The sequence below is a fragment of the Arachis hypogaea genome, chromosome 14 (genome assembly GCF_003086295.3).
Source record: "Arachis hypogaea cultivar Tifrunner chromosome 14, arahy.Tifrunner.gnm2.J5K5, whole genome shotgun sequence".
Lineage (NCBI taxonomy): Eukaryota > Viridiplantae > Streptophyta > Magnoliopsida > Fabales > Fabaceae > Arachis > Arachis hypogaea.
The window spans coordinates 39,544,815-39,564,734 of NC_092049.1; the positions used below are offsets into that span (position 1 = coordinate 39,544,815).

The 19,920-nt window shown below is 36.9% G+C and overlaps 1 non-coding gene across 1 annotated transcript; it reads left to right on the plus strand.

Moving 5' to 3' along the window:
• Nucleotides 1–2,676: 2,676 nt before the first annotated feature.
• On the plus strand, nucleotides 2,677–2,784 carry LOC112745987 (small nucleolar RNA R71). Its single transcript, XR_003173888.1, has one exon. It is a non-coding gene; the product is annotated as a small nucleolar RNA R71 (small nucleolar RNA).
• Nucleotides 2,785–19,920: the final 17,136 nt, after the last annotated feature.

Sequence of the window (19,920 nt, forward strand, 5' to 3'; positions counted from 1 at the left end):
TTGTCTTTGTTGCTCCTCCCTCATTGCTTTTAGATATTCTCTGATTTCATGAAGGATGATGGAGTGCTCTTGATGTTCCACCCTTAGTTGCTTCCAATAATTGTGTGGAAGAAAATGTATCCCCTGAGGTATCTCAGGGATCTCTTGATTTGCAGTCAAATGTTCTACCACTGAGCTATAGACCCTTGATGGAAGCTTTTGTCTTCCCTTTCCTCTTTCTAGAGGCTTCTCTGGCCTTAGGTGCCTTCAATGGTTATGGAAAAAAACAAAAAAGCTATGCTTTTTACCACACCAAACTTAGAATGTTGCTCGCCCTCGAGCAAAAGAAGAAAGAATGAAGAAGATATGGAGGAGATGGATGGGAGTGTGTATTCGGCCATATGGGTGGGATTGGGTGGTAGAGAGATGTTGAATTTTGAAGGTAGTGGGTGTATGGATGTGAGTGGTAAATGGAAAACAGAAGGGATGATCATGAATGGGAAGAGAGATGATGAGGTAGGTGGGGATCCTGTGGGGTCCACAGATCCTGAGGTGATCCTGTGAGGTCCACAGATCTTGAGGTGTCAAGGCATTTACATCCCTGCACCAATTTAGGCATGCAAAATGCCCTTGCACACAACTCTGGGCGTTCAGCGCCAGGTTGGTGCCCATTTTGGGCGTTCAACGCCCATTTGCTGCCATTTCTGGCGTTGAACGCCAGAACCATGCTTGTTCTGGGCGTTCAGCGCCAGGATGCTCCCATTCTGGGCGTTCAGCGCCAGAACTATGCTCTGTTTTGGCGTTTGAACGCCAGGCAGATGCTCCTCCAGGGTGTGATTTTTCTTCTGCTGTTTTTGATTCCGTTTTCAATTTTTATATTTATCTTGTGACTCCACATGATCATGAACCTAAGAAAACATGAAAAACAATAAGAATTAGATAAACATTGGGTTGCCTCCCAACAAGCGCTTTTTTAATGTCAATAGCTTGACAGTGGGCTCTCATGGAGCTTCACAGATGTGCAGAGCTTTGTTGAGACTCTCCAACACCAAACTTAGAGTTTGGATATGGGAGTTCAACACCAAACTTAGAGTTTGGTTGTGGCCTCCTAACACCAAACTTAGAGTTTGACTGTGGGGGCTCTGGTTGACTCTGCTTGGAGAGAAGCTTTTTCTGCTTCCTCTCCATGGTTGCAGAGGGAGATCCTTGAGTTGTAAATACAAGGGAGTCCTCATTCCATTGAAGGACTATTTCACCTCTGTCAACATCAATCACAGCTCTTGCTGTGGCCAGGAAAGGTCTTCCTAGGATGATGGATTCATTCTCTTCCTTTCCAGTATCCAGGACTATGAAATCAGTAGGTATGTAAAGGCCCTCAACCTTTACTAACACGTCCTCTACTTGTCCATAAGCCTGTTTTCTTGAGCTGTCTGCCATCTCTAATGAGATTTTAGCAGCTTGCACCCCATAGATTCCCAGTTTCTCTATTACGGAGAGGGGCATGAGGTTTATTCCTGAACCAAGGTCACACAGAGCCTTAAAGATCATGGTGCCTATGGTACAGGGTATTATGAACTTTCCAAGATCCTGTCTCTTCTGAGGCAATGTCAGTTGATCCAGATCACTTAGTTCATTGATGAACAAGGGAGGTTCAACTTCCCAAGTATCAATGCCAAATAATTTGGCATTCAGCTTCATGATTGCACCAAGAAACTTGGCAGTTTGCTCTTCAGTAACATCCTCATTCTCTTCAGAAGAGGAATACTCATCAGAGCTCATGAAGGGCATAAGGAGGTTCAATGGAATCTCTATGGTCTCTAGATGAGCCTCAGAGTCCTTTAGTTCCTCAGAGGGAAGCTCCCTATTGGTCACTGGACGTCCCAGGAGATCTTCCTCCTTGGGATTCATGTCCTCTCCTCTCCTCACAGGTTCGGCCATGGCACTTATGTCAATGGCCTTGCACTCTCCTTTTGGGTTCTCTTCTGTATTACTTGAGAGAGTACTAGGAGGGATTTCAGTGATCCTTTTACTCAGCTGGCCCACTTGTGCTTCCAAATTTTTAATGGAAGACCTTGTTTCATTCATGAAACTTACAGTGGCCTTAGATAGATCAGAGACTAGATTTGCTAAATTAGAAGCATTTTGTTCAGAGTTCTCTGTCTGTTGCTGAGTGGATGATGGAAAAGGCTTGCTATTGCTAAACCTGTTTCTTCCACCATTATTAAAGCCTTGTTGGGGCTTTTGATCCTTCCATGAGAAATTTGGATGATTTCTCCATGTTGAGTTATAAGTGTTTCCATAAGGTTCACCTAAGTAATTTACCTCTGCTATTGCAGGGTTCTCAGGATCATAAGCTTCTTCTTCAGAAGATGCCTCTTGAGTACTGTTGGATGCAGCTTGCATTCCATGCAGACTCTGAGAAATCATATTGACTTGCTGAGTCAATATTTTATTCTGAGCCAATATGGCATTCAGAATATCAACCTCAAAAACTCCCTTCTTCATAGGCGTCCCATTACTCACAGGATTCCTTTCAGAAGTGTACATGAACTGGTTATTAGCAACCATGTCAATGAGTTCTTGAGCTTCTGCAGGTGTTTTCTTTAGGTGAATGGATCCACCTGCAGAAGTGTCCAGTGACATCTTTGATAGCTCAGATAAACCATCATAGAATATATCCAGGATGGTCCATTCTGAAAGCATGTCAGAAGGACACTTTTTGGTCAACTATTTGTATCTTTCCCAAGCTTCATAGAGAGATTCACCTTCTTTCTGTCTGAAGGTTTGAACATCAGCTCTAAGCTTGCTCAGCTTTTGAGGAGGAAAGTACTTGGCTAAGAAAGCCGTGACCAGCTTATCCCAAGAGTTCAGGCTGTCTTTGGGTTGAGAATCCAACCATAATCTATCTCTGTCTCTTACAGCAAAAGGGAAAAGCATGAGCCTGTAGACTTCAGGATCTACTCCATTAGTCTTAACAGTATCACATATCTGCAAGAATTCAGTTAAGAACTGAAAGGGATCTTCAGATGGAAGTCCATGAAACTTGCAGTTCTGCTGCATCAGAGAAACTAATTGAGGTTTCAACTCAAAGTTGTTTGCTCCAATGGCAGGAATGGAGATGCTTCTTCCATGTAAATTGGAATTAGGTGCAGTGAAGTCACCAAGCATCTTCCTTATATTATTATTATTTTCGGCTGCCATCTCCTTTTCCTGTTCGAAAATTTCTGAAAGGTTATCTCTGGATTGTTGTATTTTAGCTTCTCTTAATTTTTTTCTTCAGAGTCCTTTCAGGTTCTGGATCTGCTTTAACAATAATGTTCTTGTCCTTGCTCCTGCTCATATGACAAAGAAGATGGCACAGAAAAAATAGTAATAATAATATGGATCCTTTATACCACAGTATAGGGATCCTTGTGTTAGTAGAAGAAAAGAAGGGAAGAAAATCTGAACTCAGAGAGAGAGGGGGTTCGGATTTTTGGAGAGTTGAAGGAAAGATGTTAGTATATCAATAAACAAATAGAAGAAGATGAGAGGGGGAAGTGAATTTTCGAAAACAATTTTTTGAAAAAGAGTTAGTGATTTTTGAAAATAGTTTTTGAAAAAGTTTAGTATTTTTTTTTTTCGAAATTTTTTTTTTAAAAAAAGTAAAAATAATTAGTTAATAAAAAAGAAATTTTTGAAAAAGAGGGAAGATATTTTCGAAAATTAGAGAGAGAGAGTTAGTTAGGTAGTTTTGAAAAAGTTAAGAAACAAACAAAAAGTTAGTTAGTTAGTTGAAACAAATTTGAAAAGATAAGAAGTTAGGAAGTTAGAGAAGATATTTTGAAATCAAATTTTGAAAAAGATAAGATAAGAAGATATTTTTTTGAAAAGATATGATAGAATTTAGTTTTTTTAAAAAAGATTTGATTTTTAAAATCACAATTAATGACTTGATTCATAAGAAATCACAAGATATGATTCTAGAACTTAAAGTTTGAATCTTTCTTAACAAGCAAGTAACAAACTTCAAATTTTTGAATCAAAACATTAATTGATTATATTATTTTCGAAAATTTGATATAAAAATAAGAAAAAGATTTTTGAAAAATATTTTTTTTTAATTTTCGAAAATAACTAAGAATTTTGAAAAAGATTTGATTTTTGAAAAAGATTTTGAAAAAGATAAGATTTTCAAATTGAAAATTTGATTTGACTCATAAGGAACAACTTTGATTTTTAAAAATTTTAAAAAAAGTCAACTCAATTTTCAAATTTGATGAGAGAAAAAGGGAAAGATATATTTTTTTTTAATTTTTGAATTTTTATGATGAGAGAGAAAAACAAGAAAAATGATGCAATGCATGAAATTTTTAGATCAAAACAATGAATGCATGCAAGAATGCTATGAATGTCAAGATGAACACCAAGAACACTATGAATGTCATGATGAACATCAAGAACATATTTTTGAAATTTTTTTTTTAATGCAAAGAAAACATGCAAGACACCAAACTTAGAATTCTTTAATGCTTAGACACTTAAGAATTCAAGAGTGCATATGATAAACATGAAAAGAAACAAAACCAAAAATCATCAAGATCAAACAAGAAGACTTACCAAGAACAACTTGAAGATCATGAAGAACACTATGAATGCATGATATTTTCGAAAAAATGCAAGATGCATATGAAAGTGACACCAAACTTATGATATGACTCAAGACTCAAACAAGAAACACAAAAATATTTTTTATTTTTATGTTTTTCTAATTTTTTTGTATTTTCTTTTAATTTTTTTTTTCGAAAATTATTGTGAAAATTAAAAAATAAGGATTCCAAAATTTTTAATATGAATTCCAGGAATCTTGCCATGTTAGTGTTAAAGCTCCAATCAAAGGGTCAGGCATGGCTTAATAGCCAGCCAAGCTTCAACATATAATTACATGGACTGGAGTGATTAGTTGAATACCAATCCCAAAGCAGTTTGGGTATGGCTTTACAGCCAGATAGGATTCAACATGTTTCATGAAACACTAGAATTCATTCTTAAAAATCCTGAAGAAAAATATATTTTTGAAAACATTTTTTTTTTTCAAAAACAAAGAAGAAAATTTTGAAAGGTTTTTGAAAACTTTTTTGAAAACTAAAACAAAAAGAAAATTACCTAATCTGAGCAACAGGATGAACCGTCAGTTGTCCAAACTCAAACAATCCCCGGCAACGGCGCCAAAAACTTGGTGCACGAAATTGTGATCTCCAGGCTCGAACAAATCCTGGTAATGGCTCCAAAGCTTGGTGCTCTGATCTTAATTCATAGTTGTCACAACTTCGATACAACTAACCAGCAAGTGCACTGGGTCGTCCAAGTAATACCTTACGTGAGTAAGGGTCGAATCCCACGGAGATTGTTGGTATGAAGCAAGCTATGGTCACCTTGTAAATCTCAGTCAGGCAGATATAAAGTGATAATGGTGTTTTCGAATATTATATAGTAAAATAGGGATAGAGATACTTATGTAATTCATTGGTAGGAATTTCAGACAAGCGAATGGAGATGCTTTTCATTCCTCTGAACCTCTGCTTTCCTGCTATCTTCATCCAATCAGTCTTACTCCTTCCCATGGCTGGCTTTATGTGATACATCACCACTGTCAATGGCTACTTTCGGTCATCTCTCGGGAAAATGATCCAATGCCCTGTCACGGCACGGCTAATCGTCTGGAGGCATCACCCTTGTCAATGGCTTCATCTTATCCTCTCAGTGAATAATATGCTCACGCACCCTGTCACGACACGGCTATTCATCTGTCGGTTCTCGATCATGCTGGAATAGGATTTACTATCCTTTTGCGTCTGTCACTAACGCCCTGCAATCGCGAGTTAGGAGCTCGTCACAGTCATTCAATCATTGAATCCTACTCGGAATACCACAGACAAGGTTTAGACTTTCCGGATTCTCTTGAATGCCGCCATCATTCTAGCTTACGCCACGAAGATTCTGGTTAGGAGATCTAAGAGATATTCATTCTAGCTTATTTCATGTAGAACAGAAGTGTTTGTCAGGCACGCGTTCATAAGGGAGAAGGATGATGAGCGTCACACATAATCATCACCTTCATCACGTTCTTGGGTGCGAATGGATATCTTAGAAGAGAAATAAGAAGAATTGAATAGAAAACAGTAGTACTTTGCATTAATCTTTGAGGAACAGCAGAGCTCCACACCTTAATCTATGGAGTGTAGAAACTCTACTGTTAAAAATACATAAGTGAAGGTCCAGGCATGGCCGAGATGGCCAGCCCCCTAAAACGTGATCAAAGGATCATAAGGTAATCCAAAGATGTCTAATACAATAGTAAAGGGTCCTATTTATAATAAACTAGTCACTAGGGTTTACATGAGTAAGTAATTGATGCATAAATTCACTTCCGGGGCCCACTTGATGTGTGTTTGGGCTGAGCTTGAGTGTGGCACGTGTAGAGGTCCTCCTTGGAGTTGAACGCCAGTTTTAGTGCCAGTTTGGGCGTTCAACTCTGGTTTTGGCTCCTTTTCTGGCGCTGGACGCCAGATTTGGATAGAAAGCTGGCGTTGAACGCCAGTTTATGTCATTTATTCTTGGCCAAAGTATGAACTATTATATATTGCTGGAAAGCCCTGGATGTCTACTTTCCAACGCAATTAGAAGCGCGCCATTTCGAGTTCTGTAGCTCCAGAAAATCCACTTTGAGTGCAAGGAGGTCAGAATCCAACAGCATCAGCAGTCCTTTTTCAACCTCTGAATCTGATTTCTGCTCAAGTCCCTCAATTTTAGCCAGAAAATACCTGAAATCACAGAAAAACACAAAAACTCATAGTAAAGTCCAGAAATGTGAATTTAACACAAAATCTATTAAAAACATCCCTAAAAGTAACTAGATCCTACTAAAAACATACTAAAAATAATGTCAAAAAGCGTATAAATTATCCGCTCATCAGAGAACTCTTTCTGTTTCTCTCCAATCCTTTTTATGACTCAAGATATCTTTCATGAACTTGGCATAAGAAGGTATTTGCTCAAGTGCTTCTGCAAATGGAATCTTTATTTCAAGAGTCCTGAGATAATCTGTAAAGCGAGCAAATTGCTTATCCTGCTCCTCTTTCCGGAGTTTTTGAGGATAAGGTATCTTAGCTTTATATTCTTCAACCTTAGTTGCTGTAGGTTTATTGCCTACAGAAGTGGTTGAAGAAGCCTTTTTAGAGGGGTTGTCATCAGCACGTGTGTGTGTCTGATCCCTCACTGGCAATTGAGTGCCAGAGTTAGAAGCTGGAGTGACGTGAGACGCCAACTCATTGTCTGTTCCTGGTGTCTGAACGCCAGAACTGTGCCCATTTTGGGTGTTCAGCGCCAGATCTTGCCCATTTTGGGCGTTCAACGCCAGATCCTTGGTTGTTTCTGGCGTTGAACGCCAGTCCTTGCTTGTTACTGGCGTTGAACGCCAGTCTTGGGCAGGGTCTGGGCGTTCAGCGCCAGCCTTCCACCAAATTTCTGGCGTTTTAATGCCAGAATTACTTTTCCCTGGGCTCTTACTGTCCTCAGGTGAATTTTGGGTGGTTTGCTCATTCCTTAGCTCTTTGCTGCCTTGAGGTGGGGTATGTAATGTTTTCCCACTTCTTAATTGAACTGCTTGGCATTCTTCTGTTATTTGTCTTGACAGCTGCTGCTTGGTTTGCTTCAATTGTTCTTCCACATTTATATTAGCCATCTTTGTCTCTTGTAGTTTATCCTTGAATTCAGCTAACTGCTTTGTTAGAAAATCCAATTGCTGATTGAATTCAGCAGCTTGTTTCACAGGACTGAGTTCAGCAGTTACTATTTTAACCTCTTCTTTCATGGAAGGGTCACTGCTTAGGTACAGATGCTAATTCCTGGCAACTGTATCAATGAGCTCTTGAGCCTCTTCAATTGTCTTTCTCATGTGGATAGATCCACTAGCTGAGTAATCTAGAGACATCTGAGCTCCTTCTGCAAGCCCATAGTAGAAGATGTCTAACTGAACCCACTCTGAAAACATTTCAGAGAGGCATTTTCGTAGCATCTCTCTGTATCTCTCCCAGGCATCATAAAGAGATTCATTATCTCCTTGTTTAAAGCCTTGGATGTCCAGCCTTAGCTGTGTCATCCGTTTTGGGGGAAAGTATTGATTCAGAAATTTTTCTGTCAGCTGTTTTCATGTCCTTATGCTGGCCTTAGGTTGGTTATTTAACCACCTCTTAGCTTGATCTTTCACAGCAAATGGAAACAGTAATAGTCTGTAGACATCCTGATATATTTCCTTATTATGTACTGTGTCAGCAATTTGTAAAAACTGTGCCAGAAACTCTGTAGGTTCTTCCTGTGGAAGACCGGAATACTGACAATTTTGCTGCATCATGATAATGAGCTGAGGATTCAACTCAAAGCTACTGACTCCAATGGAGGGTATGCAGATACTACTCGCATATGAAGCAGTAGAGGGGTTAGCATACGACCCCAGAGTCCTCCTGGACTGTTCATTTCCACTTAGATCCATGATGGAGAAAGGGAGATGATGTAAAAAAAATATTTTTATTTTTATTTATTTATTTATTTATTTATTTCGAAAATAAAATAAATTAAAAGAAAATAAATAAAAATAGGTGAAGATTTTCGAAAAAATGAGGGGAGAGAAAGTGGTAAGGAAGTTTTGAAAAAGATATGATTTGGAAAAGATTTTAAATTTTAAAAAAAATCTGATTTTTTTTTTAAAAAAATGATTTTCGAAAATTTGTTTTAAAATTAGAGAGAAAAGATATTTTTGAAATTAGTGAGGAAAGAGAAAAACAATGAAATAGCACAAGACTTAAAATTTTTAGATCTAATGCTCCTTGTTTTCGAAAATTTTGGAGGGAAAACTTCAAGGAACACCAAACTTAAAATTTTAAGATCACGACACAAGGAAAACTCAAGAACACTTTGAAGACTCACAAGAACACAAGCACATGAAGGAAGAACACCAAACTTAAAATTTTTAGAAACCCAAACTAAAATTTTTGAAAAACACAGAAAAATCAACAAGAAAATACCAAACTTAAAGTTTGGCACAAGATTTAATATAAAAATAATTTTTTTTCTTTTGAAAAAGATTTTAAGAAAAGGAAAATAAGGATTCTAAAATTCTAACACGACAACAATAAGAGACTCTAAACTAAAAAGAGAAATTTTTCCTAATCTAAGCAACAAAATAAGCCGTCAGTTGTCCAAATACGAACAATCCCCGACAACGGCGCCAAAAACTTGGTGCACGAATTGTGAATCACACTTTTCACAACTCGTACCACTAACCAGCAAGTGCACTGGGTCGTCCAAGTAATACCTTACGTGAGTAAGGGTCGAATCCCACGGAGATTGTTGGTTTGAAGCAATCTATAGTTATCTTGCAATTCTTAGTCAGGAAGTCAATTGTATTTATCAGTTGAATTGCGAATAAACAAGAGAGCATGGGTTAAAGGTTACTTGTTATGCAGTAATGGAGAATATGTTGGAGATTTGGAGATGCCTTGTCTTCTGAATCTCTGCTTTCCTCTGCCATCTGATTCACGCACGCACGTCCTTTTATGGCAAGCTGTGTGTTGGGGCATCACCGTTGTCAATGGTTACATCCCCTCCTCTTGTGAAAATGGTCCAAATGCTCTGTCACAGCACGGCTAATCATCTGAGGTTCCCGATCATGCTGGAATAGGATTCACCCTCCTTTTGCGTCTGTCACTACGCCCAGCACTCGCGAGTTTGAAGCTCGTCACAGTCATTCAATCCCTGAATCCTACTCGGAATACCACAGACAAGGTTTAGACTTTCCGGATTCTCATGAATGCCGCCATCAATCTAGCTTATACCACGGAGATTTTGATTAAGGAATCTAAGAGATATTCATTCAATCTGATGTAGAACGGAGGTGATTGTCAGACACACGTTCATGGATTGAGGAAGGTGATGAGTGTCACTGATCATCACCTTCTCCATAGTTAGGCGCGAATGGATATCTTAGATAGGAACACGCATGTTTGAATGGAAAACAGAAATACTTGCATTAATTCATCGAGACACAGCAGAGCTCCTCACCCCCAACAATGGAGTTTAGAGACTCATGCCGTCAAAGAGTACAAAGTTTTGATCTAAAATGTCATGAGGTACAAAATAAGTCTCTAAAAGTTGTTTAAATACTAAACTAGTAGCCTAGGTTTACAAAAAATGAGTAAACTATGATGGGTGGTGCAGAGATCCACTTCTGGGGCCCACTTGGTGTATGCTGGGGCTGAGACTTAAGCAATTCATGTGCATAAGGCTGTTTTGGACGTTCAACGCCAGGTTTGGATCCATTTCTGGCGTTGAACTCCAACTTTTAATCCTTTTCTGGCGCTGGACGCCAGAATTGGGCAGAGAACTGGCATTGAACGCCAGTTTACATCGTCTATCCTTGAGCAAAGTATGGACTATTATATATTTCTGGAAAGCCCTGGATGTCTACTTTCCAACGCAATTGGAAGCATGCCATTTTGAGTTCTATAGCTCCAGAAAATCCACTTTGAGTGCAGGGAGGTCAGAATCCAACAGCATCAGCAGTCCTTTTTCAACCTGAATCAGATTTTTGCTCAGCTCCCTCAATTTCAGCCAGAAAAATACCTGAAATTATAGAAAAATACACAACTCATAGTAAAGTCCAGAAATATGAATTTTTCCTAAAAACTAATGGAAATAAACTAAAAACTAATTAGAATATACTAAAAACTATATGAAATTAACCCCAAAAAGCGTATAAAATATCCGCTCATCACCTTGCTTCCTTGCTTCTTTGTAGCGCTTGGTGAACACCAAGAGCGCAGCTTCCTTTCTTCCATAAGTCGAAATGTTCATTGTCTTGAACGTGGCATTCAATTACTAATACTTCATGCATGCTTTAATAATCCATTGGTATTAGTTTCATTAATAATATTATATGCATGCTTCATGGTTCAATTAATTAGTAATGCCGTAAAGCTTCATGCATTTCATTCATTAGCATTAGTAATTAATTGTTTCCTGCATGCATCCATTTACTTATTAATGTAATGCATTAACGTAATTCCAATTGCATTAAACATTTCATGCATGCATGCACATGATATTGATGCATGTGCCAAGGTTTCATGGTCATGGCCACGCTTTTAAGAGCGTGGCCTAAAGTTCCAAAGTGTGCTCAATCTTCAAAGTGTGTCCAAAATTCCTCTTTTCTTTTTTTTGGCTTATTTTGTGCTCTTTTGCTTCTTTTTCTTCTTATTTCCTACAAAATATATAAAATCAAAAGATCAAGGAAATATACCAATTAAGTACAAAAGCATTCAATATTTAAGCGTAAATCATCAATTTCTTGTATGAAAAAGCATAGAAAAACCTGACATGGTGACATGTCATCACACATCCATTAGATTGATATGCATTAGGATTAGGATTATACCCATAAGAATCCGGAGGTTGTTGTTGCCAAGAAGGTTAATGAATCCCTTGAGGCTCCTCCCATCATAGATTATTCCATCTTTGATGCACATCCTCATTGTAGCTCCCATTTCATACAACATAATTTGAGCCAAACTCATAGCCAAAGTGAGGATGAGAATTCATAATAGCAAAGAGAATAAAAATAAGTACTAATAAGAACTAATAAAAACTAACTCCTAAAGCAAGCAAAACTAACAAAGAAGCCTATTAACATATATACAATAGCCAATAATATAACACCATTGCAACTCTCCGGCAACGGTGCCATTAATTTGATAGTCGAAATTTATTGTTGGTCTAGATTTTCTTCCTAAAGAAAGGAATTACTTCGTTGTCAGCATAGCTCCAAACCAACAAACAACTCTCACATCAAATTAAATTTTGGTTGTCACAAGTAACAAACCCCAAATAAGAATTAACCGAAGTATTTAGACTCCGGGTCGTCTCACAAGGAATTGCAATAAAGTGATCAATTATTGGCTTTGAAGATGCAAGGGGGTTTTGGGTTATAGGAGGAACAAGAAAAAAGTAAATTAAACAAGTAATTAAAGAATGTAAGTAAATAAGAGAAAGCAAGTAATAAAGAGAGAGACATTCATGGAAAATATTGAGAATATAGGCTTTCTATCCTAGTCATACAATGATTAATTCACCCTATTTAGTCAACTCCAACAAATGGAAGAAGGTATCATGTTATCTTCACATAGGGAGAACGTCAAACAAGACTAATCAATCATATCACAATGATAAACAAGAATTTATCTTATTACGTCATCCCTAATGATGGAGGAATGTATCATGTTATCCTCATACACGGAGAAAGTCTAATAAGACTAGCTAATCTCAATCCAAAAGTCCTAATCACCTACTAATTGAATTAGCAAGAGATTAGAGTCAATGGAAATCATACTAGCTAACAACTCTAGATCACCAACATAAGTTGGGTTTTCATGACTCAAGATTGCCTAATTACTCTTTCCAAGCCAAGAATGCTCAAAATCTACTCTAAAGTCCAACCAAGCATTTTTTTCAAACACTTGGTGGATACAAATGGAAAGCACGGTAAAAGTGCAAGAATAATAAGTCTACCAACTACTAATTGCAAGGAAAGTAAATCAACAACTCAAATAATCAATAAAAAGAACATTAAACATTAAATTGCATTAAAGAGATCTAAATCCAACATGAACATCCATGAACATAAAAGAAGCATAAAAGTAAAATTAACATCACAAACTAAGAGAATGAAAGTTTAGAAGCAAGAAATTATAAAGGAAACAAGATGAAAAGATGAGATTGAACCTAGATCTAGGAGAAATTAACCTAACCTAATTCTAGAGAGAAGATGGAGCTTCTCTCTATAGAAACTAAGCTACATGATGCTATACTACCAAAACAATTGCTCCTTCCTTGCCCAAGCTTGAATTCTGCATGAAATAGCATCAGAAATGAGTTGGGTTGGGCCCAAAGTGCTTCAGAAATTGCCCCCAGCGATTTCATCTTTAGTGGGCCACGAGCAGCATCGGCGCGCACGCGTACATGGAGCATGCGCGCCCCTATACACGAAACAACATATGGCAAATTTTATATCATTTCGAAGCCCCGTATGTTAGCTTTCCAACGCAACTAGAACCGCCTCATTTGAACCTTTATAGCTCAAGTTATGGTCGATTGAGTGTGAAGTGGTCAGACTTGACAACTTTATGGTTCCTTCATTTCTTCATGAGTTCTCCCACTTTGCATGCTTTTCTCCTCACTTCTTCCATCCAATACTTGCCTTATGAACCTGAAATCACTCAACAAATATATCAAGGCATCGAATGAAATTAAAGTGAATTGAAATCACCAATTTTAGGGCCTAAAAAGCATGTTTTCACATTTAAGCACAAATCAAGGGAGAATTGCAAAACCATGCAATTTCATTGAATAAATGTGAGAAAAGGTGATAAAATCCCCTAAATTAAGCACAAGATAAACCAAAAAATTGGGGTTTATCACCAATCTGGCGTTTAACTCCAAGAATGGCCTATGCACGTGTAAATCTCAATGCTCAGCCTAAGCACACACCAAGTGGGTCCCAAAAGTGGATTTCTGCAGTATCTGCACTTAGTTACTCATTTTCTGTAAACCCTAGTAACTAGTTTAGTATAAATAGAACTTTTTACTATTGTATTCATATACTTTATCATACTTTGGAGACCATTGTTCACGTTTTAGAGGCTGGCCATTCGGCCATGCCTAGACCTTTTTCACTTATGTATTTTCAACGGTGGAGTTTCTACACCTCATAGATTAAGGTGTGGAGCTCTGCTGTTCTTCATGAATTAATGCAAGTACTATTATTTTTCTTTCAATTCACGCCTACTTCTTCTCTAAGATATGCTCTCGTACTTAATTCAGTTAAGTCAGAATGAAGGGGTGACCCGTGACAATCACCCAATCTTCATTACTCGCTTTGCCAAGATCCGCGTGCCTGACAACCACAAGCGGTCTACATGATGTTCAACGTAGTCATTGGACGACAGCCAGAGTATATTCTCTTGGGTCTCTGATCTGCGATTCACATCGTCTCTCCTGACAACAGAGCATCTGAATCTGAGATTAGAACCTTCGTGGTATAGGCTAGAACCATTGGCAGCATTCTTGAGATCCGAAAAGTCTAAACCTTGTCTTTGGTATTCCGAGTAGGATCTGGGAAGGGATGAATGTGATGAGCTTCAAACTTGCGAATGTTGGGTGCAGTAACAGTGTGCAAAAGGACAAGGGTCCTATTCCGACGCTAGTGAGAACCGACAGATGAATAGCCGTGCGAAAGCTGTACATGGTATTTTTCATCCGAGACGAGAAATCCGACAGTTGATTAGCCGTGTAGAGATCGTACCTGGTATTTTACATCCGAGAGGACCATGGAAGGGAGCATGCATGATTAGAAGAAGGCAATAGGAAAGCAGAAGTTTAGAAGCAACAAAGCAACTCCAAATGCTTATCTGAAATTCCCACCAATGAATTACATAAGTATCTCTATTTTATTTTATGTTTTATTTATCTTTTAATTATCAAAACCTCATAACCATTTGAATCCGCCTGACTAAGATTTACAAGATGACCATAGCTTGCTTCAAGCCGACAATCTCCGTGGGATCGACCCTTACTCACGTAAGGTATTACTTGGACGACCCAGTGAACTTGCTGGTTAGTTGTGCGGAGTTGTGAAAAGTGTGAATCACAATGTCGTGCACCAGGTTTGATGCTCAACTCCTCGTTCCCGGCTTTCACAAGCGTTCGTTTCGCAAGTTATATGCACTTCATTCTGATGTTCAAATTGGTAGGATTCATGGACTACATGTCACCTTAGCCCTATATGCTCATATGTGTTCTTGGAGGATAGATTTACTTTTGACCAAGTAAATAGACGTATTTACATTAGTTGCATGCATTTAGTTAGGTAATTTTTACTTCATGACCCTTTTCACCCATGTCTTTGGTCTTTTATCTTTAGCATGAGGACATGCTCGGTTTAAGTGTGGGGAGGTTTGATAAACCCCAAATTTGTGGTTTATATTGTGTAGAATTTGGGAGATTTTATCAATATTTTCCACACTTATTCACAGAAATTGCATGGTTTTGTGTTCTCTTCCTAATATTGCTTCATGATGGAAAACATGCTTCTTTTGCTTTAAAATTGCCATATTTTGTTTCACTTTTATCACCATTCGATGCTGTGATATGTTTGTTGAGTGATTTTAGAGTTTGTAGGGCAAGAATGTCCTAGAAAAGAGGAAGGAAGTATGCACAAGTGGAAGAAACATGTAGAATTGGGCTTTGAGAAAATCAGCTGCGACGCGCACGCGCACCTCACACGCACGCGTGGGTGCAGGAAGCTGGGTATGGCACGCGAAGAGTGGCGCATCCACGTGGATTGGCGAAATTCCCATCGACGCACATGCGTGCATGACGCGCACGCGTGGATCACGAAATTCAGGCAACACGCATGCGTACATGATGCGTACGCGTGACGAGCTGCACAAGACCTCATTAAAGAAATCGTGCCTGGCGATTTCTGAGGCTCAGCAGGCCCAAATTCAAGCTAATTCTGCATGGAAAAGACCCAGGAACTCAAGGAGGAAAGGAGGGGATCATCCATTACACACTTGGACACATTTTTTGCTAGTTTTCTTTGGTTCTTGTTCTTCTAGAGAGAGAAACCACTATTCCTCTCTAGATCTAGTTTGGTTTGATCTTCCCTTATTGAATTTTGAATTGGATATTGTTGATTTCTAGTTTTGATTACTTAATTTGAATTCTCTAGTATAATTTTGTTTAGATCTTATGTTAGATTGCTGTTCTCTTGTTATTTCCCATTTTCTATTCATCTTATGAACTTTGTGGATCTTGAATTTCTAATGGTACATTGATGTTCTCCATGATTAATAGTGTTGTTTGAGTAGTTCTCCTTTGATAATTGTTAATGGGTGCTTTTAATTTCCAATTTATTAGCAATTTGAATATGTCTTTTATTAATGCATACCATGTGTTTGATGAAATGTTTCCCTTGATTATGGAGTAGTTTTCTTGACTCTTGGCCTACACTAAGGGAATTGGGTAAACTTGAGTCATTGGGTCTAATTAATTTGGTGATTTGAGAACCCTTAGTGGTCAAGTTGATACCCATTGACACTAATCCACTACTAAGTCAATTGTTAGTTAGATTCGGACTTATGAGTTGAGATTGATCAAGTCACTTGACGTACCTCAAGCTTAGGAGTAAACATTACGTACTTAAAGCTCTTGGAGGTAGACTTAGTGAGTTTGGTTCCTCATAATTGTCAAGATATGGTTATTAGACAAAGATGGTGACCCCAATTCCTATGCCTAGCCAAGAGTTTCCTTTATTAATCATATTTGAAAACCAAAAATTCCAATTGCATTGAGTTTAGTTATAGTTACTTGTTTAGTTCTAGAGTAGAATTACATTGGATGTTATCTAGTTAAATTGAAATTGCTCATACCTTGTTTTAGTTGTTTGATTTAGTTTCTTGCACTTTAAAGATTTCTTGCTTATCAAGCTTAGTAGTTTAAATTCTTGATCATGACTCCCAACCTCGGAATTCTAACCAATGTTGATGCACATGTTTGCCCATTCCTTGTGAGACGACCCGAGGTTTGAATACTCAAGGGGAAAGGAGGGGATCATCCATTACACACTTGGCGCCGTTGCCGGGGATTGTTCGAGTTTGAACAACTGACGGTTCATCTTGTTGCTTAGATTGGGTAATTTTATTTTATGTTTAAGCTTTTTATTTTTATTTTCGAAAAAAAATTTATTTAAAAAAATATATTTTGTTCTTCAGAATTTTTAAGAATGAATTCTAAAGTTTCATAAGATATGTTGAAGCCTGGCTGGCTGTTAAGCCATATCTAATCTATTGGATTGAGGTTTCCACTTATCTTTGCAGGAGCTTTTTGGTTCCCATCAATTTGGCTGTTGTATGTAATGCTCTGTTAAAGCTTGGCTGGCCAAATTCTTTTGGACCGAAGCTTTAGACTAACATTGCACGAATCCTGGAATTCTTATTAAAAATTTTGTATCTCTTTATTTTCTTTTTTTCAAAATAATTTTCGAAAAATATACAAAAAAATTTTAATAAAATCATAAAACCAAAAAAATTTTGTGTTCTTGTTTGAGTCTTGTGTCAAATTTTAAGTTTGATGTAAATTGCATGTTTTTAAGTTTTCTTGAATTTTCGAAAATATATACATTGTGTTCTTCTTTGATCTTCAAGTTGTTCTTCATGATTTTCTTTGTTTAATCTTGTGATTTTCTTGTTTTGTGTTTTTTGTTATTTTTCATATGCATTTTCGAATTCATAGTGTCTAAACATTAAAAATTTCTAAGTTTGGTGTCTTGCATGTCTTTCTTTTCTTAAAAAATTTTCAAAAATATGTTCTTGATGTTCATCATGATCTTCAAAGTGTTCTTGGTGTTCATCTTGACATTCAAAGTGTTCTTGCATGCATTATTTGTTTTGATATTAATTTCTTATGTCTTGTGTCATTTTGTGATTTTTCTCTCTCCTCATTAAAAAATTAAAAAATAAAAAATAATATCTTTTCCTTATTTCACTCATAAATTTCAAAATTTTGGGTTGACTTAGTCAAAATTTTTAAAATTTAGTTGTTTCTTGTTAGTCAAGTCAAAATTTCAATTTAAAAACTTTATCTTTTGAAATCTTTTTCAAAAATCAAATCTTTTTCATTTTTCTTTCATGTTTTTCGAAAATTCTTCAAAATAAATTTTCAAAATCTTTTTTTTTATTTTTATCTCTTATTTTCGAAACTTTACTAACAATTAATGTTTTGATTCAAAAATTTCAAGTTTGTTGCTTTCCTGTTAAGAAAGGTTCAATCTTTAAATTCTAGAATCATATCTTTTAGTTTCTTGTTAGTCAAGTCATCAACTTTAATTTTCAAAATCAAATCTTTTTTTTAATTTCTTTTTCAAATCTTTTTCAAAATAAATTTCAATAATATATTTTTCAAAATTTAATTTCAAAATTTTTTACTAACTTCTTATCTTTTCAAAATTTATTTTCATATCTTTTTCAACTAACTACTTGACTTTTTGTTTGATTTTAAAATGTTACTAATTCTTATCTTTTTCAAAACTACATAACTACCTTTCTCTCTCTCTAATTTTCGAAAACAACTAACCACTTTTTCAAAATTCTTTTTAATTAACTAATGATTTTAAATTCTAATTTTATTTTATTTTATTTCTTTTCTTAAATTTCAAATTCTAAATTATAATTAAAATAAAAACAAAAACATTTTTCTTTTCTTTTAATTAATATTCGAATACTCCTTCCCTCTCATCTCTTTCTATTTATTTTATTTATTCACTAGCATCCCTCTTCTTAAAAAAATTCAAACGCTCTCCCTCTTTTTGTGTTCGAATTCTTCTTATTCCCTCTCTACCTCATTCTTCTATTCTTCCATTCTTCTACTCACATAAAGGAATCTCTATACTGTGACATAGAGGATTTCTCTTCTTTTCTATTCTCTTCTTTTTCATATGAGCAGGAACAAGGATAAGTACATTCTTGTTGAAGATGATCCTGAACCTGAAAGAACTATGAAGAGGAAGTTAAGAGAAGCTAAAGTATAACACTCTGGAGAGGACCTTACAGAAATTTTCGAAAAAGAAGAAGACATGGCAGCCAAAAATAACAACAATGGTGGAGATGCAAGGAAGATGCTTGGTGACTTTACTGCACCAACTTCCGACTTCTATGGAAGAAGCATCTCAATCCCTGCAATTGGAGTAAACAACTTTGAGCTTAAACCTCAATTAGTTTCTTTAAATGCAAAAGAATTGCAAGTTTCATGGACTTCCATTGGAAGATCCTCATCAGTTCTTAGCTGAATTCTTGCAAATCTATGACACTGTTAAGACCAATGGGGTTAATCCCGAGGTCTACAGACTTATGCTTTTTCCCTTTGCTGTAAGAAATAGAGCTAGGATATGGTTGGACTCACAACCTAAAGAAAGCCTGAACTCTTGGAAAAAGCTGGTCAATGCTTTCTTGGCCAAATTTTTTCTACCTCAAAAGTTGAGCAAGCTTAGAGTGGAAGTCCAAACCTTCAGATAGAAGGAAGGTGAATCCCTCTATAAAGCTTGGGAAAGATACAAGCAATTGATCAGAAGGTGTCCTTCTGACATGCTTTCAGAATAGAGCATCTTATTTATATTCTATGATGGTCTGTCTGAATTGTCCAAGATGTCATCGGATCACTTCATCTGAAGAAGACACTTGCAGAAGCCCAGGAACTCATTGAAATGGTTGCAAATAACCAGTTTATATATACTTCTGAAAGAAATCTTGTGAATAATGGGATGACTCAGAAGAATGGAGTTCTTGAGATTGATACTCTGAATGCAATATTGGCTCAGAATAAAATATTGACTCAGCAAGTCAATATGATTTCTCAGAATATGACTGGAATGCAAGCTGCATCCGGCAGTACTAAAGAAGTTTCCTCTGAAGGAGAAGCTTATGTCCCTGAGAATCCTGGAATGGAAGAAGTGAATTACATGGGAGAATCCTATGGAAACACTTACAATCCTTCATGGAGGAATCATCCTAATTTCTCATGGAAGGATCAGTAGAAGCCTAATCAAGGCTTCAATAATAATAATGGTGGGAGAAATAAGTTTGGCAATAGCAAGCCTTTTCCATCATCTTCTAAGCAACAGACAGAGAATTCTAAGCAGAGCCTCTCTGACTTAGCAACCATAGTCTCTGATCTATCTAAGACCACTCTCAGTTTCATGACTGAAACAAGGTCCTCCATCAGAAATTTGGAGCCAAAAGTGGGATAACTAAGTAAAAGAGTTACTGAAATCCCTCATAGTACTCTCCCAAACAATAC